General features: G+C 38.1%; 1 protein-coding gene across 7 annotated transcripts in view; it reads right to left on the bottom strand.

The window, feature by feature from the left end:
• PIK3CB (phosphatidylinositol-4,5-bisphosphate 3-kinase catalytic subunit beta) overlaps positions 1–14,963 on the bottom strand; it is a 199,595-nt gene that overhangs the window by 119,625 nt on the left and 65,007 nt on the right. The window contains exon 1 of one of the 7 annotated variants that reach the window (XM_032408608.1): positions 821–1,603. The exons of 5 other annotated variants lie outside the window; for them this stretch is intronic. The gene's annotated coding sequence lies outside the window, so the exon portion shown is untranslated. Of the gene's footprint in view, positions 1–726; positions 775–820; positions 1,604–14,963 lie in introns of those variants that run through there. One more of the 7 variants, XM_032408607.1, reaches the window with a different exon arrangement.

The raw sequence follows: 14,963 nt of genomic DNA, 5'->3' as shown, positions 1-14,963 counted from the left end.
GCTGGATCCCAGGACCCTGAGATCATGGGCTACGCCGAAGGCAGATACTTAACCAACTGAGCCACCCAAGTGCCCCGAAACTGGTCCACTTTTTTAAACCATACACAAAAATAAATTCAAAATGGATGAAAGACTTTAGTGTGAGACAGGAAACCATCAAAATCCTAGAGGAGAACACAGGCAGCAACCTCTCTGACCTTGGCTGTAGCAACTTCTTATTAGACACATCACCACAGGCAAGGGAAACAAAAGCAAAAAAACTATTAGGACTTCATCAAGATAAAAAGCTTCTGCACAGTGAAGGAAACAATCAACAAAACTAAAAGGCAGTTAAAGAATGGGAGAAGATATTTGCAAATGACATATTGATAAAGGGTTAGTATCCAAAATCTATTAAGAACTTACCAAACTCAACACCCAGAAAACAAATAACCCAGTTAAGAAATGGGCAGAAGACATGAAGACATTTTTCCAAAGAAGACATCCAGATGGCTAACAGATACATGAAAAGATGCTCAACATCACTCATCATCAAGGAAATACAAATCAAAACCACAATGAGATACCATCTCACACCTGTCAGGATGGCTAAAATTAACAACACAGGAAACAACAGGTGTTGGCAAGGATGAGGGAAACTGCACTCCCTGAACATTCCAGCCTTTACTGATTCCTCTCCTAACTCTTACACCTCTTATAATCTGGACCCATTACACTGACACTTACACAGGCCCTGACTCTTTCCCATGTGCCAGTCTTGTCTCTGTAGGCAGGACAGTGCACTGATGAAAGACTGTGGTCTCAGAATCCAACAGCTTACTTGTGAGAGCTGGTTCCATCCCTCACTGGCTGAAAGATCTTGAGCAAATCACGTATCTTCTCCCTACTTAAGTTCCCTTATCTGCAAAATGATGAAATCAACAGTAACTACCTTAGAGCACATAGTTATAAAAACTGAAGAACGCCTGGAACTTAGTAATCCAATATAAGTATTTGCTTATTTTTAATTTTTATTCAAAAGCCCTAAGTTCTTTTGAGCTTTGAGTTATATATTTTCAACTACTTTCATTTCCCTAAAAGTGATCAGCACATAGTAGCCATTTAGTAATTGTTTAATGAATTTAAGAAAAACATTATTATCCCTACTCCTACAATTAAAAAAGAAAATCACAGGATAATAAAAAAATCTAAAACACCTAACGGTGAGTTCTTACTCTGTGCCAGCATTCTAGTAACTTCTTTACGTGCATTTCTGTATTTTATCCTTACTACCATCCTATGGTAATACTACTATTCCTTGAGAAACTTAAAGAGGTTGAGATCTCATAGCTACCAAGTGGCAGTCTTGGATCTGAACTTGGGTCTAACTGTAGAGTGTGAGCCCTACACAACCCTCTGCATAATAACAAAGTACTAGAAAAACATCTGATACATTAACCACAATAAACCACATTATGTTAACTATAAGCTTCTTGAGGGCTTGCCCCATGCTTTTATTTTTGCTTTTTTCCCCCCATGCTTTTTAAAATACTGTCTCTTACCACAGTGTATGGAGAAGTTATTATACTTGGGCACTCTGAACTGATATTTTTATAAAGATTTACTTTTATTTTTATTTATTTGACAGCGCACAAGCAGGGAGAGTGGCAGACAGAGGGAGAGGGAGAAACAGGCTCCCCGCTGAGCAGAGAGCCCAACGCTGAATTCGATCCCAGGACCCTGGGACCACGACACGAGCCAAAGGCAGACGCTCAACAGACTGAGCCACCCAGGCGCCCTAACCTGATACTTTTATAAACATGAACAAACTACACAAAGTTACTACAGATGTCATTAACAGTCACTGGTCCCAGGGGCGCCTGGGTGGCTGAGTCGTTAAGCGTCTGCCTTCGGCTCGGGTCATGATCCCAGGGTCCTGGGATCGAGCCCCGCGTCGGCCTCCCTGTTCCACGGGAAGCCTGCTTCTCCTTCTCCCACTCCCCCTGCTTGTGTTCCCTCTCTCGCTGTGTCTCTCTCTCTCAAATAAATAAATAAAATCTTTAAAAAAAAAAAAACAGTCACTGGTCCTGGAATAGCTTTAGTTACATCACTGCAGAACAGACTTTGGAGACTGTCTTTAGAAAAGATGCTTTTCAATCTTGCAAATAGCAGGTGTTCAAGAAAACGTGCTATACCAAATTATAAAGACCATGCTTTGCCTATATTCATTACCACCACACAAAGATGGGAGAAAGCCACCTCCCTGAACACCAAGCACAGCATGTATGACATGAATCAGCAATTTGCAACAAAAGCTGAGAGAGGAAAAACCAAAGTTTCCATTTAAAACAGAGAAGGGTTTATGAAACATCAGCCACCTGTAACACAATTACAATCATGATAAACCTGTACATGCCCCTACTTTCAGCATAGATTTTTGATTTTTGGCAAGACTCACAACTGAAACCAAATCACCTAATGAATAACAATAGCAATAAAGGAACATGAAACTATAAAAACAAAACCTCTATTATCTCACCCTTACCAGATAGCTGGAAATGCTGAGGCTTCCTCAGGCCTGAAGCCCAGAAGAGCAATCTTTTCAAAGAGACTGCACCTCACACCACCATATGGCATTAACTCCCCAGATACAAAATTATGAACTTCTGGGGGTATTGGAGGAAAAAGCACTATGGTAGATTTAAGAATTTTTTGATGAAGTAGTTATAACTAAAATGAATTACAAGAATGAATTCATGGGCCCCTACCTTCCTTCCTTTCTAGATCTGTTGCTCAACACCCTCACACATCCTAGCCTTAATCCTGCCACCCCAAACCACTAATACTTGCCAGCATATCCCATACTCTCTCTTACCTCCTACCTTAACCATCATTCCCTCTCCCTAAGATGGCCTTATCTATATATCTCCTGATCAACTCTTATTCTTCTGGACTCTTGGAATCCTTCCCTAATACTCCTGTGCACCCAAGCACCAGGGCATATCTATGTCAAAGCGGGAGCACACTACACTGAAGGTCGTTGCTTACAAACAGCTCCCAACTTCCTATTATTCCCACCTCTTTATTTGCAGCTTTGACACATATTATGGTCTCAGTAAATATTTACACATGGCTAAATGAATTAATGAATGAGTGAAACAAATTCTATGGAAGTCACTTAGTAGAATAATTATACTGGATAATTAAAAATGTGATTTAAATCATTCTTAACAGGAAAAATTTATGTGGCCTTCAATGTAGTCTCTCAGTGCCTAGTCTAAGAAAATTCCATAAACAGCCCACAAAGGTGACATCTTTACATGAAGTCATGGTAATATCTACCATTACACAGATAAAATGCCATAACACATATAGATTTCCTATAACTCATTAAATTAAAAAAACTGAAATGATTTAATTCAGATATTAGTTAAGTCTATTTGCACATGGCTTTACAAAAATCTCAGTCTGTATTTCATAGCAGATGTACCTTTCCATAAAAGAGTAAATCAGAAAAGTATTAACAAATACACAGAATTCTGATAGCATCATCACTTGCAATGGATCAAGCTTCGCCTAATATCACTTGGTCTCCAATCCACACATTCCTGTCATGTGAAAGGAACATGAAATATATCTTACCTATAACCGAAGCACTGCATTCCCACCATACAGCAACCCAGTAACATTATAGGCATTTCCTCCAAAAAATGATGCATTTTCAACTAATCTTTAACTATAGAATGGCTTATTCCCATAAAATGCCATCTATTAAATTTAGACAGACTGGAGAACTTCCATGATGTCAAGGGATAACCATTATTTTTAATATAGAGAAAAAGAATATAGAATTTCACTTCAGAAAAATTCACTAAGCTCCATATTTATGTTTTTGTATTTTTCTATATCTACGCTATATTTCACAACAGAAATATTTAGAAACATTTAAATAAATTAAATGTTTAAAAGTGGCAAAATAAGTTGCCAAGTATTTTTCTCGTGCCACCTCAAAATGTATCGAAAAGGAAAGTTTAATCATTTAGCTTTACAGATAATCATGCTCTTTGCTTCCTAAAGGAACAAACACACCAATCTCCAAAATTAATTCCTTGATCTTCAATTTCAAGGGCAAAATCCTCACTTTCAAATGTCAACTGATTCAAAAAGATTCCAATGATTCAGCAAGATAATAAAGATGCTTGTTAAGCAATACTAGGTTTAAAGAAAGACTTAGAAATGTTTTTCTCAACCAGGAGTAAATTATCAAAAGGGAATACTGCAAGGTTACAACCACGTCCACTAATTTCTACCATAATACTCATGTTAATAATTCACTAATAACTGAGTTAGACTGTTGTCATACTTTATAAACTCTCAGGTAGAAGGGCACCTGGCTGGCTCAGTCAGAAGAGCATTAACTTTTTTTTTTCCCCTTAAAATAGGCTCCACACCCAAGGTGGGACTTGGAACTCATGACCCTGAGATCAAGAGCTCCATGCTCTATAACTGAGCCAAAGAGGTGCCCTGAGCAAGGAACTCTCAATCTCAAGGTTTTGAGTTCAAGCCCCACGTTGGGCATAGAGCCTACTTAAAACAAACAAACAAACACAAAAACCAAAAACCAGAAAACAAAAAAACCCACTCAGGTAGATATATGGTATATAATTACAGCATAACATGTAGGTTGTACTTGTGTGTCACTTTAATAAAAGCACTTTTAATTAGGCCAATGCTCAAGGTTTTCAAGTACTTTAAGCTAAATACTACCTAGGAGAATGGTTTTCAATCCTCTCATATTCCATACTCTTCTTTAAACAAGTATTACACCAACACTTTAAAAATCTGAAATGAAACTATTCACATAACTTACATACATGTACCTAATTTAAAAAAAAACAAACACCTGTATAATGCCCTAGCTGTAACATAAAAGGAGAAATAAAACAAAATAATAAAGCTTCTCTCAATATGTAAATACTTGGACATAACCAAACCTCTGCTTAATGAAGCAGTCAGGTTTGCCTCTATACAAACTGGTAGATATGACAACTACAAATGCAGACTAATCCAGATGTGTTGTAGTGATGAGCAAATACTACAAATGCTGGTCACTGGTGTCACAGATTTTCCAAATCTTTATCTTTCAATGTTAATATTTTGAAATCATGTAAAAAATACTTTGTATTATATTTTTATGTAATACAGAGTTAAGATCTCAGCTCAGATAATAATAGAGTTTTCACCTACATGAGTATCTGGAAGAAAATTCAAAAACTGTGTTGTACTTGAGACATTTTTTCGTTGTAGAAGACTGTCTTATGCATTGCAGGATATCCAGTAATCCATTACCTACTAATAAGTAGCACCTCCCCCAGTCATTGTATCAACAAATACAACAAAATCACCTGTTACAAATTTCAAAAACATAGGAGGGAGGTCACTGTCCACTTTCAGAACCACTGCTCTAGGACAGTTCCTATTAAGGACAGTTCCTATTATTTCTCAAAGTAGTAATGACCTAGAAATGGACTTTTTTTTTTTAAGATTTTATTTTTTGAGAGAGAAAGAGGGAGCATGAGCAGGGTGAGGGGCAGAAGGAGAGGGAGAGGGACAAGCAGATTCCCTGCTGAGCGAGGAGCCTGACTCGGGGCTGAATATGAGGACCCTGAGATTATGACCAACTGAGCCACCCACGCTCCCCAACCTAGAAATGTTTTTATCTAGACCTAATTATACTCTGTGTTTAAAATAGTAATGAACACAATTTATCATACATTTCTACTGGCAAACCAATGGTGTTTCTTGTATTTGGCTATGTTGTCTTTGGCTAATTCTTGAAGGGTAAAAGAAGCTCAAGTAAAGAAAACTTTAGCCCCTTAAACAATCAGAGGAATATAAGGCCAGTATGACTAGCTCTTAATTTTCATGACTCTTAGTAAACAAACTTAGAGATGGAGTGGTCAAACTAAACCCACAGGGTAACTGGTAGCTCTTCAGAACATCATACACAACACTATACATACGTACTGAGAGAGGGGGCATACTTACAAAATGTGCTCTGCTGTTACTAAAACAGCACGTCCTTTGTCAGACTAAAACTGTGACATGGTTGCTAAACAAATGAAGTTAACAAACCAAATGCTAACAGATAAATCTTCTGCAGAGATATTTTGAAAAAAATATGGCTACACATTCAAATATAAAATATATCTGGTTCCTATTTCCCTTTGTCACCCTTATTTCATAGGGAGCACCACACACAAGAGTCAAGCCTAAGAATTAACTCAAGACTTTCCATTTGGGGGGCACCTGGGTGGCTCAGTCGTTAAGCATCTGCCTTTGGCTAGGGTCATGGTCCCAGGGTCCTGGGATGGAGCCCCGCATCGGGCTTCCTGCTCTGCGGGAAGCCTGCTTCTCCCTCTCCCACTCCCCCTGCTTGTGTTCCCTCTCTCGCTGTGTCTCTCTCTGTCAAATAAATAAAATCTTTAAAAATAAATAACATTTTTGGTAGATTATATTAACTATAAATTTTATTTCAATATAGTACAAGTATTACAAAACATGCTACAAAAAAGGGATGTGAGGGGCGCCTGGGTGGCTCAGTAGGTTAAGCATCCAACTCTTGATCTCAGCTCAGGTCTTGATCTTAGGGTTGTGAGTTCAAGCCCTGCACTGGGCTCCACGCTGGGCGTGGATCCTACTTAAAAAGAAAAAAAAAGATTTGAGTCCAACAGGATTTAGAATCACTGGTACAAAGTTCATCAAGGTTCTTTATATGTACTGTCAAACTTTCTAGAAAGATATTTTCTAGAAGTCTTTACCAATTTGTATTCCCACTACATTGATGGATGTACATAGTATCAATTAACAGAACTGTAATACAAGTTTTTAATTTTAGTCAATTATCCAAAGGCAAAAAAAAGTTCTTGTGAGTTAAACTGCATTTTTCTGATTACTTATAAAATCAAACTTTATTTTACTGAAATTTGAATTTCTGTATGTGTTTGGTCACACTAGTGTAATTTATAGATGTTTCACTTAAACATTAATAGTCTTTTTACTGCAGAGTAAATAACCATGTATAGTCTTTTTACAGCAGAGTAAATAATAACTATGTGAAAATGTTAGAATTATGAATCATAGTTTTATTAACCTGTTGCTTATCTTAGACTTTGTTACTTTTACTTTTTTTTTTTAAGATTTTATTTATTTATTTGACAGAGAGAGACACAGTGAGAGAGGGAACACAAGCAGGGGAAGTGGGAGAGGGAGAAGCGTTCTTCCCGCTGAGCATAGAGCCCAATGTGGGGCTCGATCCCAGGACCCTGGGACCATGACCTGAGCCGAAGGCATACGCTTAACGACTGAGCCACCCAGGCGCCCCAGACTTTGTTACTTTTAATACGTTAAGGTACACTATCCAAGTAAACTGAACACTTCAGTATCTTAGAGAATATTTGCTTTGAGAATAATTCTTATATGATAAAACAGAGCACTGAGGGAAACCTGCCTGGCTCAGTCCATACAGAATGAAACTCTGGGTCTCAGGGTTTTGAGTTTGAGCCCCAGGCTGGGTGTAGACAGTATGTAAAAAAATCTTTAGGGGCACCTGGGTGGCTCAGTCAGTTGGGTGTCAGACTCTTGAGTTCAGCTCAGGTCATGTTCTCAGGGTTGTGAGATCGAGCCCTGGGGGTCAGGCTCTACACTCCACGGAGAGTCTGAGATTCTTTCCTGCTGCCCCTATCCCGCTCACGCATGGGCACATTCTCTCTCAAATAAATAAATAAATCTTTAATAAAATTCTTTAAAAATATATAAATACATTATTTTTTTAGTTTCAAGGTTTTAAATTCCACTTAGTTAACATATTGTGTAATATCAGTTTCAAATAAAATCTTTTTTAAAAAATAGAGCACTTAAATCTCCAAAAGATTTAAACACTTAAATCTCCGTACACTTAAATTTTAGACACTTAACTCTCCAAACACTTAAATCTCCATAATAAAATCCTGCTTTCTAAGAAAAAAGAGTTTCAAACACATTCCAATTTCAAATACTCGTCTAAAGTAAGTTTAAATTAACTAGAGGTTATCAGTTAATGGAATGCCCTAAGTAGACTTCACAGAATGCTAACATATCTATTTGTCATTCATGTTACATTAGAAATGATGAGAAACTGTATTTTTTCAATTTTAATTGTACTGCTGCCATTATTTTTTCCTTTAAAAAAAAATTCCAGGGGCGCCTGGGTGGCTCAGTTGTTAAGCATCTTTGGCTCAGGTCATGATCCCAGGGTCCTGGGATCGAGCCCCGCATTGGGCTCCCTGCTCCACGGAAGCCTGCTTCTCCCTCTCCCACTCCCCCTGCTGTGTTCCCTCTCTTGCTGTGTCTGTCAAATTAAAAAAAAAAAAATTCCATTCACAGCATACTCTGTGTACTAACAGAATCACTATTCAAGAGACATTCTGGTTTTGTTTGGAAAATATTACACATAGATCAATGGAATAGAATAGATAACCCAGAAGTAAACCCACAATTATATAGTCAATTAATCTTCGACAAAGGAGGAAAGAATACACAATGGGAAAAAGTCTCTTCAACAAATGGTATTGGGAAAGCTGGACAGCTACATGCAAAAGAATGGAATTGGACCACTTTCTTATACCATACACAAACATAAATTCTCAAAATGGATTAAGGACCTAAATGTGAGACCTGAAACCATAAAAATCCTGGAAGAGAGCATGGGCAGTAATTTCTCTGACATCAGCTGTAGCAACATTCTTCTAAACATGTCTCCAGAGGGCAAGGGAAATAAAAGCAAAAAATAAACTATTGGAACTACATCAAAATATGCACAGCAAAGGAAACAACAGCAAAACTAAAAGGCAACCTGCAGAACGGAAGTAGGTATTTGCAAATGACATATCTAATAAAAGGTTAGTATATTCTACTCTATAAAGAACTTATACAAGTCAATACCCAAAAAACAAATAACCCAATTAAAATATGGGCAGAAGACATGAACATTTCTCCAAAGAAGACCTACAGATGGCCAACAGACACATGAAAAGATGCTCAACATCACTCATCATCAGGGAAATGCAAATCATAACTACAATGAGATATCACCTCGTACCTGTCAGAATGGCTGAAATCAAAACACAAGAAATAACAAGTGTTGATGAGGATGTGGAGAAAAAGGAAACCTTGTGCACTGCTGGTGGGAATGCAAACTGGTCCAGGCACTCAGAAACCCCTAACTGGTACAGAGGATCCTCAAAATATTAAAAATAGAACTACCCTATGATCCAGTAATCACACTACTGAGTGTTCACCCAAATAATACAAAACCACCAAGTCAAAGAAATACATGCACCCCTATGTTTATAGCAGCATTATTTACAATAGCCAAGATATGGAAACAGTCCAAGTGTCCACTGATAGATGAATGGATAAAGAAGAGATGGTATGTATACACACACACACACACACACACACACACACAATAGAATATTATTCAGCCATAAAAGAGAATGAAATCTTGCCATTTGCAACAACATGGATGGATCTAGATAGCATAATACTAAACAAAATATGTCAGTCAGAGAAAGACATATGCCGTATGATTTCACTCATGTGTGGAATTTGAGAAACAAAACAAATGAGCAAAGGAAATAAAAGAGAGAGAGAGAAACAAACCACGAAAAAGACTCTTAACTACAGAGAACAAACTGGTTACCAGAGGGGAGGTGGGTAGATGGGTGAAATAGGTGACGGGGATTAAGCGGAGTGCACTTGCTGAGATGTGCACTGGGTGATGTATGAAATTGTTGAATCACTATTTGTACAAAATTCAAACACTGACACTATATGTTAACTATACTGGAATAAAAATTAAATTACATTTTTTCAAAAACTGCAATGTATCCCAAAATTTATGGAAAACATCAAACTACAGGGTACTCTACAATTCATACCATTTACCCTACATTTTTCTTATACCTTCCACTGATAGCCACTGAACAAATAATGTTTGAAACCAGCTACATTGGGGCACCTGGCTGGCTCAGTCAGTAGTGCATGTGACTCTTTTTTTTTTTTTTTTTTTTTTAAGATTTTATTTATTTATTTGACAGAGAGAGATAGCGAGAGCAGGAACACAAGCAGGGGGGAGTGGGAAAGGGAGAAGCAGGCTTCCCGCCGAGCAGGGAGCCCGATGTGGGACTCGATCCCAGGACCCTGAGATCATGACCTGAGCCAAAGGCAGACGCTTAACAACTGAGCCACCCAGGTGCCCAGTGCATGTGACTTTTGATCTCAGGGTGGTAAGTTCAAGCCCTACATTGAACATGGAGCCTACTAAAAAAAAAAAAAAAAAAAAAATCTTTTCACAAGCTACATAAATTACCTATGTTCACTTAAAAAGGCACTAGAGAAATAACTCCCACATTCCCAACAACTTTTTAAAAGTCATTATCAGGTAAACATTTAAACATAAATTTAGATAGAACAATGGAATTCCAATGGGGAGACGGGACATTGCTGGTATTATTTCTTCAGAAAAAATGGGCTGATGAAAAAGTTTTAATTCAGCAGATTCTGAAGTCTAAAGAATGTTAATAATTTCCTACAAAGATTATAAAAAAATAAAAATCATATCACCCCATTATTCAAAAATAAACTGCTATCTTATTTAAGATGCTCATTTAAAATAAATGGTCTTGGGGTGCCTGGGTGGCTCAGCTGGATGTGTGTCCGACTCTGGGTTTCGGCTCAGGTCATGACCTCAGGGTCATGACAGAGCCCCGCATGGGGCTCAGGGGGGAGTCTGCCTGAGATTCTCTCAATCCCTCTAACCCTCCCCCCACACATGTGTGTGCTCACCCTCTTTTTCTCTCTCTAAAATAAGTAAATCTTTAAAAAATAGTATATAAATCTTTAGAAAATAAAATAAATGGTTTTGATTCAAATATTAATTTTTTTAAGATTTTATTTGAGAGAGAGACAGCAAGCAAGAGAGAGAAAGCAGAGTGGTGAGGAGGGGCAGAAGGATGGGGAGAAGCAAACTCCCCGCTGAGCAGGGAGCCCAACACAGGGCTTCGATCCTGAATCCCAGGACTTCAGGATCATGACTTGAGCCAAAGGTAAACGCCCAACTGACTGAGCCACTGTGGTACCCCAAATACTAACTTTTATTAAGTAATGCTAATTAATTTTTTTCAGTGTTTTCAGTCTGCCCTCCTTTCTTCTAAATATTCGATCATGTTTATCAACAAAGATAATAAATTACTCAAATTGGATATATATTTCCAAGAAATATATATTTCATCCCCACAATGCTCTCCCCTCACCCTGTCCCTTCTCTTCCACTTCCAAATGAATGGTATTTTGGGCATGGGGACTAATTGTTAAGCCTATTTTAAATCACTGTTGACCATAACCATGTTTTAGGGTAACACTGATTATTTTACTAAATAGATAAAACTAGCAAAACAAAGACTTACTACCAATAATCTAGTTCAAAATATGGTTACTTTCTTTAGCCTTTGAAGATATTGCTGAGGGAATTCTTGTACATGATGGGCAAGTATTTTCTATTTTTTTAAACATTTTTATTGTTTAAAATAATAAAACAAAAAAGCACACACAAAAAAAGAAAGTATGCAATGAGTTACTATAACGCAAACATCTACTGTAAAGCAAACCACAGTCCAGGTCAAGAAACAGAACACTGCAAGCATTCAGAGCCTCTTTGGGTGTTCCTTTCAGATAACAAACCCCTTCCTCTCCCTAACCTCTCATCACAACTCTGATTTCTGAGCTAAGTTCTTTTTTGTTTTTTAATCATTTTAGCTAATAGTGGAGGAATGAAGTAAATAATTCTGGTTTATTGGATATACTTTTGCATCTACCATGCAGATAGAAGTTTCATCATCCAGACAACTTCTGTTTCTCAATACAGTGGCAATGGGGGTCAAAAGACTTACTGGGTGTCTTTTTCTTTTTGGGGGGGAGACGGATGTCAACCATTCATCCCAGAAATGTTATCCAGTCAATTCTGGTACCTATTTATAACAAGTGACATCATGACAATCAGAAATGACTGTATCTAGCAAAGGATACCCACATGTTAAGTGCTGTGAGAATGAGTCATGAGCCAAACTGTACAAGTGTATGGTGATGCTGGTGAGTAACTAACCAACAGCCCTCACATCTAGGAACTGAATCAGTGCCAGAAAGCCATGTGGATGGCAAACAGTAACATGAGAAGAATTTTAAATAGCTCTACAGCTGTAGAAAAAGAATTATTCCAGGCTCCAAATCTTTTAGTTCTGTCTGTCATTCTGAAAGTAAGTTATAATACATAAAAATTCAAACAGCATCCTAAAAAGCTGGCATTTGTCCCAAACCATTTCAGGATTACTACTTTAGATACTAATTTAACTCTGGTCTATTCAAGTATTTGTTTGTCTGTTTAAATGCTTTTCTTCAGAGACCAATTATTCTCCTAAGGTATCTAGCCAAGAATGACAAAATGCTTGTTTTTATTTCCTCTTCATTACTGACAGTAAAAGAATTTGAAAAAAATTTAAAAGCCAGAAAAAATTGAAAAGATGTTTTCCTTGGTGCTAACACTGTTCTTTCACTGCCTATTCTATCTAGAGGACATGGTAAATGAGGAGAGGCAGGAGGACAGTGTCATCTCAGTGCTAGGCCTTGATCAAGAGAAAAAGGGAAAAAAACTGGAATTCAAGTTAATAAATATTAGCTACTTATACTTTTTTAAGACACCATATCACACACTTGACTGGGAGAAGAGGGAATTACAAAAATAAAACATGGACCAATTTGCAACCCAGCCTGTAACAGAGCACTTAGGTTGGTTGAGACAGATGAATGGGAGATTTGTCTGTTCTGTTTTCATTCAGAGGGTACACCTTCTTAAACTACTGGAGGTAATAAAACAGAGATAGATAGTAAAGGCTCATATCACTGACTATAATATTTTTTACCTCAACCCCCATACAGCCTCAATCACAAGAGATGAGGTTGGACTATTGGAAATGGGAAATATAAAGTACCTGCCTGAACTTCACAGAGGAGGTTGGAAGGTAGTGTCTAGGGATCAGCAGATATCACCTGAAAAGTTGAGGCAGCAACACAGTATTGCTGTCATGAAACCCCACCTCCATTGCCACACACTGCCTCAGCTTATGACCTGTGCACAACAGAACAGGTACTAGAAGTTACATGGTTTGGAATATAATTCATTAGAGGTCACTATGTCTAGTTTCCCAAAAAGTTGAAATCTTGGGGTGCCTGGGTGGCTCAGCTGGTTAAGCATATGCCTTCGGCTCAGGTCATATATCTCAGGGATCTGGGATCGAGCCCCACAGTGGCCTCCCTGCTCAGCAGTGAGTCAGCTTCTCCCTCTCTCCCTCTGCCTCTTCCCCCTGCTTCTATGTTCACTCGCTCTCTCTCTCTCTCAAATTAATTAATTAATTAAAATATTTTTAAATAAAAGAATCTGAAATCTTCATCTATTTATGCTTCAAACCACTTTTGGCTACTGTCCTGTATTTAATTTATAACAATACCCTATAGTTAAACTAATAAATCACATTTTGTTTCAAAAACCTCAAACACAGCATTATTTTTAAAACACCATTACTTGGGGCACCTGGGTGGCTCAGCTGGTTGAGTGTCCACTATTGATTTTGGATCAGGTTATGATCTCGGGGTGGTAGGAATAAGCCCGGCTTGAGATTCTCTCCCTCTGGCCCCCACCCCCACTGCATGTGCACGCTTGTGTGCACACATGCTCTCTCTCTCCCCCTCAAATAAATAAAATCTTAAAAAATGTATTTTATTTATTTGAGAGGGAGAAACAGCGAGAGAGCAAGTGAAATCTAAGAGCAGGGGAGGAAGAAGCAGACTTCCTGCTGAGCAGGGAGCCTGACGCGAGGCTTGATTCCAGGATGCTGGGATCATGACCTGAGCCGAAGGCAGCTACTTAACCAACTGAGCCATCCAGACATCCCAATCTTTAAAAAAAAAATTTTTTTTTTAAAGATTTTATTTATTTGACAGAGAGAGACACAGCGAGAGAGGGAACACAAGCAGGGGGAGTAGGAGAGGGCAGACGCTTAACCACTGAGCCACCCAGGAGCCCCTTTAAAAATTTTTTAAAAATAAAACAGTGGGTGGCTCAGTTGGTTGGGCGACTGCCTTCGGCTTGGGTCATGATCCCAGGGTCCTGAGATAGAGTCCCACATCGGGCTCCCTGCTCAGCGGGGAACCTGCTCCTCCCTCTGCCTGCCTCTCCCCCTACTTGTGTGCTTTCTCTCTTTCAAATAAATAAGTAAAATCTTTAAAAAATAAAATAAAATAAATAAAACAGCATTACTTTTTCTCGTCATGAGAAGTTTTAAGATCTACTCTCTTAGCAACTTTCAATTATGCAATGCAGTATTATTAACTACAGTCACCATGCTGTATATTACACTCCCATGACTTATAATTTATAACTAAAAGTTTATACCTTTTGACCCCCTTCACCCATTTTGCCCACACCCCACCCCTGCCTTTGGCAATCACCAATTTGTTCTATGTATTGATTAGTCTGGTTTGGGGATTTTCTTTTTAAGATAACACATGTTAAGTAACATCATATAGTATTTGTCCATCTCTGAGTTATTTCATTTAGCATAATGCCCTCAAGATCTATCCATGTTGTTGCAAATGGCAAGATTTCCTTCTTTTTATGACTGAGTAATATTCCCGTGTGTGTGTGTGTGTGTGTGTGTACACACCACAACTTCTTTATCCATTCATCCATCGATGGACACTTAGACTGCTTCTACATCTTGACTATTGTAAACAATGCTGTAATGAACAGAGGGGTGCAGACATCTTTTTCAGTTACTGTTTTTGTTTCCTTCAGATAAATACCCAGAAGTGGGACTGATAGATCAGAAGGT

This window comes from Phoca vitulina, unplaced genomic scaffold (assembly GCF_004348235.1).
Source record: "Phoca vitulina isolate PV1807 unplaced genomic scaffold, GSC_HSeal_1.0 scaffold10, whole genome shotgun sequence".
Taxonomy (NCBI): domain Eukaryota; kingdom Metazoa; phylum Chordata; class Mammalia; order Carnivora; family Phocidae; genus Phoca; species Phoca vitulina.
This window is presented reverse-complemented; position numbering and strand designations above follow the sequence as displayed.